The sequence below is a fragment of the Zea mays genome, chromosome 7, assembly GCF_902167145.1.
Source record: "Zea mays cultivar B73 chromosome 7, Zm-B73-REFERENCE-NAM-5.0, whole genome shotgun sequence".
Taxonomy (NCBI): Eukaryota; Viridiplantae; Streptophyta; class Magnoliopsida; order Poales; family Poaceae; genus Zea; species Zea mays.
The window spans coordinates 166343606-166354288 of record NC_050102.1 but is presented as its reverse complement, the minus strand read 5'-3'; the positions used below and the strand labels follow the sequence as shown (position 1 = coordinate 166354288).

General features: G+C 37.9%; 2 long non-coding RNA genes across 3 annotated transcripts; one reads left to right on the top strand and one right to left on the bottom strand.

Moving 5' to 3' along the window:
- Positions 1-6099: 6099 nt before the first annotated feature.
- Positions 6100-10335, bottom strand: LOC109940771 (uncharacterized). Its single transcript, XR_002263444.1, has 3 exons — positions 10270-10335; positions 9461-9533; positions 6100-6163 (listed from the first exon to the last, which is right to left on the bottom strand). It is a non-coding gene; the product is annotated as an uncharacterized lncRNA (long non-coding RNA).
- Positions 6386-8051, top strand: LOC103637914 (uncharacterized). Of its 2 annotated transcripts, XR_002263443.2 has the most exons (5): positions 6386-6468; positions 6544-6606; positions 7347-7476; positions 7562-7671; positions 7848-8051. It is a non-coding gene; the product is annotated as an uncharacterized lncRNA (long non-coding RNA). The 2 variants fall into 2 exon arrangements; XR_002263442.1 differs by having other exon boundaries at positions 7347-7671; positions 7848-7885.
- Positions 10336-10683: the final 348 nt, after the last annotated feature.

Sequence of the window (10683 nt, the reverse complement as noted above, 5' to 3'; positions counted from 1 at the left end):
CAAAAGCTTTTTGATGCTTAGCTTTGCTTTAGAAAAACAAAAGGTTTTGTTTTTACAAAATATGATGTGGCAAAAGTGGGTGGGATGTTTTTCGAAAATAAAACTTGATGATGGATCTATCAAAGGCCTTGATAGGTTCAACATCAGAAAAGATGTACCTCTGCCAGGTACCAAGTTTTGGGTTAAATGATTAAGTTGAGACCGGGCGGGTGACTTGCACGAGAAGAGAGTCTCGGTGTAGTGTCTCCGTCTGAGTCGATTAAGGACCTTCTCGATGTAGGCTTGTTGATCGAGGACCCTTTAGCTGGTCACATGCCTCGTCATGGGTAAGCCTTGCCTCGGGCAGACTAAGGCCGGAATAAGACAACACGAGATGGGCGTGGAGCGGTGGCGAGAGTAGCGTGTACCCTCCGTGGCAAGAGGCTGGACGGTGGTGTATCTGTGCTCTCGGTCTGCGTGAACCTGATCCGGTCTTAAGAACCCCGGTGGCGGGTTGACATATGCAAGGGTTAAGTGCTACATATGTCGTGTGATTGGAGATCCTCAGCTGAGTATAATCGATTCGGATCGCCGTACCTTCGCGGTCATGAAGACTTGGTCACTACCCTACACGTAGCATTCCACTAAAGACGATGGGCTCTTGTTAAGAAATTGGCTAGTGCAGGACCAGTGATTGAACTAGGGTAGAAAGAACTCTAGTGCAGGTAATTTTACTTAACTTGACAAATTAAAACTGGATTTTTAAGGATCCACTTTAGTAAGCATTTCTGCAAAACAGAGTCTTTGAATATTGAAAAGCCTTACCTTGACTCCCACATAACCAGCATACCCTTGAGAGTCTTTTCTTTAGTCGGGTAAGACTTGTTGAGTAATTCCATACTCAGGGTTTATCCCTTCGTTGTTTTTAGGTGAGGAAGTAGCAGACTTTTGCTGCTTCTGTGCCAAGGTGGTTCCAAAAGAAGAAAATCAAGACTGAAGTGCGGGAGGACTCGATCCTCCACTTAAGATCTTTTGCTTTTAGCTTCTCGGGAGGAGTTTGTGCCTCCCTGGTTTGTATAATACTACTACTCTGCACTCACGTTTAGTCTGGTCTGTAATAACGTAACTTAAGCTTGCTTTTGAAATAAATGTAAGATTATGTAATTCGCTTCCGCATTTCTTCATCTCCGATGTTCTGTAATGTCTACAAGACGGGTGAGACGTTCCTGGTAAGGTAAGGAAAGATACCGAACTTGTCAAGTAGTTCAGGGGCACCTACAGGGTTGTCTGATGTCTGTGAGACAAGGACAACTGTAGGTGGGCCTAATTACTTGGGAGGTTCCGTCACACTGTCATTTGTGAATTCTAGAACATAAAAAACTGAATATTTTTTATGTTCTGATAACCAACGCTCTCAGTGGACAAAGGATGTTGTTGAATATTTACAACATATGTTGGACGAATTTTGTTCTAAAGAGGGTGCATTCGTGCATCCATCTTTTAGAGAGCAGTCATCACCAGGACCTACTGCTGGAACCAATCAGATAAAAATGAAAAGTGAAGCATCTCCAGCTGCTGGAGACATTGAAGAACACTTGGTGCACTTCAAATGGAGGTATATGGTTCGTCTCATCCAATGGGATCTCACAGAAGAATTGCTTGTTCCCTTAGTACTTATCGAATGACTATCTAACCAACTCCAGGTACTTCTGTCGAGAATTCAATCGACGTGAAAGTTTATGTTTCAGTTCCTATTCATCTAAGGAATACCCACTTTTCTAGGAATATGTTTCGGTTTAACTTCAATCTATAGATTCTTTTGTCTAAAAGCATGCTGCTACAATGGATCCTAAACAGGTAAGAAAACACATGAAGGCAGTCCATTAGTCGTAGAACAAAAGAATTTACTGTTTGGTAACTTCTGTTTACTGTGGGTTCTTTTTTTTGCTTCTAGGACAGCATCCATGTGATTGATCCTTTTTGAAACTGAATTTAATTAGATTACAGCCTAAATGCCTAATAGCATGTTGCTAGTTGCTACAGTGGATACTAAAACAAATTCTAAGGAATACTCACTTTTCTAGGAATATGTTTCAGTTTACCTTCAATCTGTAAGATTAAAGCCTAAAAGCATGCTGCTACAATGGATCCTAATTAGCTAAGAAAAAAATGAAGACATACCATTAGTCGTAGAACAAAAGAAAACATCATAAAATTTAGGGTATGAAATCCACACAAACAAGTGGTACGGGCGTGTTTTTCCCAAATATATTTTGGGTACTTCAAATGACATTGATCTTGGTAAAGCTGACAATATTCGTATCTTGAAATTACATTGCTTACTTAGCATGATGTATAAGTTTTAGTGCACAATTTAGGTACTTGAATTTTCAGAGATGCTCTGAATTTAATTACTCAAATTTTCTAATTGAGACACTGATGGGTTAGCATTGCAGGGGAGTCAATTTAATTTACCAAACTTGCATGCTCAGCGGATTCCCTATTTTAGTAACATCTAGAATCAATTTTGATTTACCAAAACTGCATGCTCAGTGGTTTTTTGTAACTGGAATTTACATTATTTTACAGAATTCCATAATTCTTTAGTGCTTATTTGTGTTTTATTTTCAGGTTACAAAGTAGACATCCCCTATTTCTATAGTTCATGCTTCATGGATATGATGGTCACACTTCATGATCTCCGGTGCTGAGGGAACAATGACAGATTGATATGAGGTTTGCAGGTGTAATCATGTGCATAATAACCCTTTTTTATTTTCCTCTGTCCCTGTGGTGTAGTACCTGATTTTTCTAATTCTAATAGGTCAGAGCCTTGCTTCCTAGATGTAGCTAGAATGCATAGCGTTATGCTCTTGCTTCCTAGCTGTAGCTAGAATACATAGCGTTATGCTCTTATCAGCTTTGCTTGGCCTCTACATCACACAAGTTGTCTGCCTTGAGGGCATTCATTCATGTGGCCAAGTGTTGGTTTGTGATCTCCCTTGCTGGTGAATTCCTGGAGACCCTCCGCCACAGAAGAAGAAGTCCCTATCTAAAGCTTATCGTATATACAAAATTAAAGTACTTCTGATTTATTATAGTATAATTATTTGCTCGTGCAAAGACAATTTGGTCATTTGTTCTCTCTCTTAAGCTTAGTTCTTGTCAACAGTTAGACATGTCAATCTACAAGTACTGAGGCAATGATATGGTTCAATAAATTGAGGACCTGCGCAAACAACACTCAATAACAATATTGTTCTTCTATGCTCATTATTTGTTCTCATATCCTCCTTTTCTTGTTTTCGGCCCTTTTGACACCACTATACTCTGGTTTGACATGTGGAAGCGTGGATCATGCAATTCTTGTCATGTGCTGCAGATGATACTTTAATGTCGTGTCATGTTGTTGCTGTTATCAAGATTCATGAACATGGCATTATCTGTCATTTGAAATTATATGTTATCTGAAATTTCTTTCTCCCCTTGTGCTTATGATATATGTCTCGTGTGTGGAATTTGGATATGGATTATGGAGTACTGACTAATATATTGTCAAAGCTGAAGTCAAGTAAAACAGGGTTGAGGAGGGGCCAAGGCAGCAACCAAGAGTGTGAAGAGGAAAATGCCTTTCGTACTACTATCTAGAACTGGTTTATGGGGATGACAGACTGACTGAACAACAGAGCAAGAAGAAAGAAAAATAAAACGAAGAGGAAAACAATAAAACAATATATTTTTCCAGTAAGATTATGTTCTATGCCTACCAAGAATGTTATCTTACTCTACATCTTCTTGCCAGTCCTTTTGTGATTATGTTCAATTGATGCTGCTAAGAATATTAGTGCAGTGGAGTGTGGTGTATACTCGAATCTCTTAATTAATGATTGCAGGAAGTTGTTTTCCATTTAAATGCTCGGATAGGTTGAGCAATCTCATATGTAGTAGATGTCCATAAATTCAACATGTAAAAGCCAGAATGCATATGTTATTATCTCTATTTATTTGACGATGTAACATTAATATTATGCATTTTTCACGGTTAATTGTACTAATGTTGTCTCATGATATGTTCATATGAGGTCAGTTGTGTGTTAATAACCATGCTACAGCCTACAGCTCTTGTAATGGGTGATTTTTCATATTTTTAACTGGTTTGTGTATTGTTTACTGTCGTTTAAGTGTTATCTTGCTTCTGCCTCCCCCTCGAAGAGGCGCTGGCGAGTTTCGTAAAAAAAAGGGAAGAGGTGATATTTGCTGGTTTAGTTTTTGAAAGGTTTCATTTTTTTCCAAGAGTGCCGTATGATCTGAGTGCCTTCAGTTAAAGAAGGAAACACCCGTCTCAAGTGTTACTTTGTTGCAAGGTTCAAGTTTTTGTTCCAAAACTGCTGCATCGTCTGGAGTGTTTTGAGATGAAGAATGAAGTGATCCTCTTCGGTGAGCAATTTTTTTGTTCTTTCAATTTGCAAAAATGCTATCATCATTATGTCGTTCCTACCGCATTTTCCACATATCTTTCGTAAGCGGATATTGTTTTTAATAGTTTTGTGATTACCAGGCCAAGGATTACAGTGGACTAAATGCAAATGACATAGGTTTGTATAGATCAAGAACCATGCTAACAATGATGAAGAAAGATGAATGAAGAATAAAGATGGTGAACTTATTTATTAGCTCATAGAAAGGTCACATAGTTTTATACAAAGTGATCACCATTGAGACCGAACACACGACTAATACAAAATAGAGAACAAATCATTACTACTAAGTTTCATCTAAATCATAACTAACAAAGTATCTACTATAACAAGCTAGAATACGTCTCAATCAGATATCACAGTTGTGAGATGTGCCCGGCTGTTCTCAAGAAATTTGTCGACGATACGACGCCTTGGATTTTGAATCAACGAACGTCGAATAGCTGCAATTTAGAACATAATTTGTAAGAAGATGATTATTTTAAATTATTATCATTTTAATTTTAGCTATAGTTTATAAATCTAGTATAAGAACCACTCACTCTTCAAGTGGTATGTAGTGTGATGATCTGGGTTGAAATGAACGGTGCTGTAATCCGAGGTTTCCAAGCATCCTATTGTTAGGATAATAAATAAGCATAAGAATTGAGTTCAAGTTGAAAGAATTTAGGTACAAGAGAAATTACTGTGTTTATTGTTACGACGCAACATAGTTCCAATAATGATGTTATTGTCAACTCTAGCTAACGACCATCGTAGAGCATTTCTTTGCAAGAGGTCAGTCCATACCCCCACGACGATTAGATCCCACCTATAAAAACATTAATGTTGTCTGAATAAGACCTAACAATTACTTAATACTTTCAAAAAATAATGTAGCTATAAATTAGTGTCACCTGGAATCCATTAGTACAGCCTCTCTATACGGCCTTCCACCGATATGCTTTAATGGCTCTAAATGAAGAACTATGCCAATAATGTCTGAGCAATTCACATGTGATTAGTTATCTTTGAATAACTTATACATCAGCCATTAGTACTATATATATATATAAACCATATGGAAGGAATGATCATTACCTACAAACGACTTATGCGGTTGTTGATACACCTTATGGAATGGCATAAGATACTTTGGAAATGGAGGAAATTGGATTGGCTTAATGAATGGCTCCACAATAGTATGTGTTATCAGTCCAATCTCTAGCCCATGTCCAATATTCCGAAATTGAATCCCCTCCCTATTTAGACAGAATCCCACTCTATACAATGTATATGTGCATCCTTGTGTAAGGCATCAAAACGTGGAACATTATTGCGACTTGAAATTGCTTCCATTTTGGATCCCTAGATATATGGGAATACAGGTCGTATGAGTCAAAGAATTTTATTATAACAACATGACTATATTGACTCTATTTTAAAGCTTGAAGTAACTCACTGTGATATCCTGTAGGATGAAGTGTTGACTATCATGACGCCTAGGAAACTTAACAACTACCCTCGCAAAGATACTCTTTACGTGTGGTAAGTTATTGAAATCTTGAATATCATCAAATAACACGAAACTATATAAAACACAAACTGTAGCTTAAGTTTTTCATTCATATATAAATGTGACAAGTGAACTATATACTTACGAAGGAAAGGGACGAATGTCTGGAACTGTCCTATTTTGGTTTATTCTACCTGATCCCGCCATTGATCTTGTAGGACCAATCATGGCATTATTGCAAAGAAAACATCATTAAAAGGATTAAATGACAAAATCCCTCTGTCAAACAAATAGATTTCTTTTACATCATAATGAAATTACAAGAAACTATTTTGTAGAAAGTGTAGACTCTATCTACGTCTTTGTTCTTTAAGAAACCTAGCATCAAATTGAAGATTTTTCATATAACAATATTTAAAGTTAAATCATAAAATGTAACATAATATGTCTCATATGTTTATCTACATCTTGTGACAGTTGCTGGTGAATAATAGGACAGCAAGCGCCAGTGAAATAGTAAGTACACATTTTCGTCCACCGACAGTAATGAAATGGCATGTAGTCAAAGCTCACGCACCAATAATTTTTTAGGTTGCTTCAGCACTTCATGACAATTGCAAAGCTGTTCTTGTTGGCGAAAGGACTTTTGGCAAGGTTTGAACTGTGGGGGATAGATATCCCCTGGGTCCACTAAAGAAGTAAAAGGCCTCACGAAAGGCCCAAGGGCCCAATAATTCGTAAGGTCATTCTTTCGTGGGCCTAGGGAAAGACAACCAACAAAGAAAAGAAGACGTGAGACTGATTAGTGCAAACCCAGACGGCCCACAACGTCGAACGAATGAATCGCAACAGAGACCCGACTTTCCCGCGCTGAAGCCCCCATGCAACAGAGTCATGCGAGGATAAGTCGGCAAGGGTTACGTAGGGATAAACTCAAGAGGTTCACTATCTTTTAGCTACTTGTTGTTATCATACTCACGTGTACTGCCCCACGGTCGAGTATATAAGGCCTAGGGGGCACCCCTTCAGAACGATCGACCCTGTTCTACTTAGCCACCCACATAAACTCTCTGCGTCCTCTATCCGGAGAACCCTCTTGTAACCACGCTCATATACTCACCAGGACGTAGGGTGTTACGCACTTCTAAGCGGCCCGAACCTGCAAATCTTGTCCACTGTCCCTCGTGCGACCGGCACGAACCATTTTGCTACAGTCGTTGACACCATCCTACTCCTAAAAACACCTTGAGGGGCAACCCCGGGTGTGCGGTCGGACCCAAAACACCGACATGAACCACCCAAAAGAGGATATTGTGACGTTTTCTTTCCCTATGATCAACAGGATTATATTATGCCCTTTTTGTGTCTGGTAACTCATGTCTAGGGTGATGCAGGGTTTAATCCAATCTGTATTTGAACTTCATGATGGTTCTGGTATTGTCGTCACAGTTGGCAAATACATGACACCAAACCACAAGGATATCAATGGGAATGGAATAGAACCGGATTACAATCGTCTTCCTGGTACTCTAAGAAAACGCCAGATTTCTTTTGTGGCAATTGAATTCTGCAATGTAATTCCCGTTTGCTGGTTTCCCTTTTGTGGCAGATTTCAATGAAGCCAGAGGTTACCTTTCACGATGCGGAATTAAAGAATTAAGCTGACAGACGTTTGCGGCAGATTTCAATGAAGCATTATATTCTGAAGGTTCTCTCACGGTAAGAAGCTTTTATTTACGGTTGCATAGTTGGGTCTTACTGCTCTGCATACATTGGACTATCCAAGTAACAACAAAGAAATAAAGAGCAAGGCAGAAATATTGTATGGTTGTACCCCTGCTTCTGAGTCCTTACATGCCTTTTGGGTGGTTCAAACCTGTCTTTTGCATTTGCAGGGCCAGACGACCTAATATGATAGAATTGATATGGAACAAATAAAGCTGATGATCTGCCTGACTACTACACGACCCTCCATGTCGCGCGCGCTGATACGATAAGCAGCGTATCGGCGAGCGTCGATACAGCCTCTACAGCACAGGGCGAGCATGTTGCTGGTGGCCTCTGCGGCATGGTGCAAGAAATAGAGTACACGTGGCGCTCACCATATATTTTTATAAAGTTTATTGCAATTTAATGGAACATCGGTGCTAATAATAAATCAAAAGATACTTTGCTTGCAATTTATGGTCTTTTCTGACTATCAGTACCATCAAACTTTTATATGGTGCATTTTGTCACCAAGCATTGCCTTAAATTAGTTCAATGTTTTTCCTCACAAAGTAATGCACCATTTTCTATGGAATGGATCAGTGCTACCTAGATTTGGATAAGAAAAACGAAACAATGTATTGGTTAATATGATAATAATATAGATTAGAAAAAAATAAATATCAATACCTTCACTTTCTACAATCAGTTTTCTACTTTTCTTTTTGTATGGCTGGAAAGCAACTGAAGATTTTTCAATTTATATTCCACAGTATCATTTACTGAACGTCATGCTGACGTGTTCGTTATTTCCAGAACAAGGCCATCTCAGATAAAAGTAGATGTAGCTTTCATAGGACTTAATTCCAGCAAAGCAAAGGTTGGCAGTGCACCAAACAATAGCGTTTATACTTCATTCTTATGGATTGGAGAAGCCTATGCAACATGTCAAGCCAGATGACATGCAGATGAGAAGGTTCTGCATCAATAGAAACCAGAGAAAAATCTGTATGTGTCTGTATGACATCTCAGATAAAGCCTGATGATCAGCATGATGAAAGGTGGGGAGTTCTATAGCTGGTTTAAGCTGGAGCTAGCTTCTGAAGTCCGGTCAGGTGTCTGTATGTGTTGCCCTTTTTTATTTCATTTCATGAGAAAAGATTGTTATTTGTTCCTTGAACTGTACTTGGTCGTACTTGTGAATAAATATTTTAGCATGGTTGTTCGACTTCTCATAATGTTTATTCGACATCAGTTCATGATATTAGTGTTACGTGATATTTTATCATATGAATTTTGAATATCATAGTGATGTTTATCGTTCCGTATCTATATTTTATACTAATCTTTAACTCTCGTGGCAACGCACGAGCACACACCTAGTCTCACTTAAGGGTGTTTCGCTTTGTATTGAACTGTAGACATAGAAAGAAGAATTAAGAGAAGCGAAGAAGAATGAAGTTGCGCAGGTGCAAGTGCACCGTACAGAAAGCATACTACCAGCTAATCCTTTCAACTATCATTTAGCATCAACCTCTATATACCGGAAGCATGCTTGTATATAAACTTCATACCCCAATAAATACCCCTAATACACACAAATTTGTCATGTCCATATATATTAGTTGGAATTTTAATTTAAATTTGTTCTCAATACAATTCATTTGCTTTTACAATTTGGTAATAGACATGACATAACAAAACATGTTCAAACTGTAATAGTAGAACAGGTCATTCAAATATTCAATATAATAAAAGAAATAGTATTAAGAACACAAAATGAAAGCATGAAAGCACTAACCAAAGTTTTGTTGGACAATACAGAGCTGCAAAGATGGGTACAGAAATTGAGGCGAACACAATTCCGAATTTCCCTAGATAGTCACAACGACCCATGATTATTATAGAAAACATAAGTATTCACATTTTGAGAAAAGAAACTGGTATTCTCTATCAGAATTTTCATAGCAACGCCAAACTAAGATGACAGAACTGCTATACAATGATGACAGAACTGCTATACAATGTTAAATGTTGATGAGAAAACACAATGGTAAGTAGGTAACAACTATAGGAACATATTCAAAGATCCTTCTCAATTCGGATGCAGCGACACAACACACTACATGTTTTGAGAAACCAATCATTGCTATTTGCTAGCTCGGTAATGAACAAAATATTTGAAATAAACACAAACTGACCAGGTGAGCAGAAAGGCAAGTCGAAGAGAACATCATATTAAGGTTACTGAATCAATGACAATCCCACTCGCTCCCATAATAATCTTAGATTAGGTTACATAATAAGATGTTTCATAGTTTTTCTCATCAATATTTAACATTCATCAAAGCTGATAATACTTGTTATTTTGCTAATGGACAAAGAAAACTACAGAAGCATTTTGTTTGTCCACCTAAATTTAGTAAACAGTACAAGGAAGATTGTGTGCCAAGCAAAGAACTACATATCCATAAATGGACCACCTAGATGTCTGGGATCAGCAATAAAGTATATTACTCTATAATTTCCAAAATTCAAAGGTAGACATAATTCATGGAAAGACAGTATACTGGAAGCAACACGAGGTTGTAAAAGACAGATGCTCCATACTTGTGGGCACAAGAAGAAAAAGGCAACACTGATGCTTGAGAGTCTGCACTGCTTGGGATTAACTCTGAGAAAAACAAAATGGTAAGTAGAGAAGCAAAGATTAACTCTAAGAAAACACAATGGTAAGTAGGTGACAACTATATGAACATATTCAAAGATCATTCTCAATTCTGATGCAGCAACACAACACACTACATGTTTTGAGAAACTAATCATTGCTATTTGCTAGCTCAGTAATAAACAAATATTTGAAATAAACACAAACTGACCAGGAAAGCACGTAGTTTAAGTATGGCGTTGAAAGCAAATAAAACTGGATAACTTAAATTGTTCAATCATGATATATTGCATTGGTGCCTAGTTTTGAATGGTCAGCTTCTTACCAAACAAAGTCTGCTGATATGGAGTAGTGCA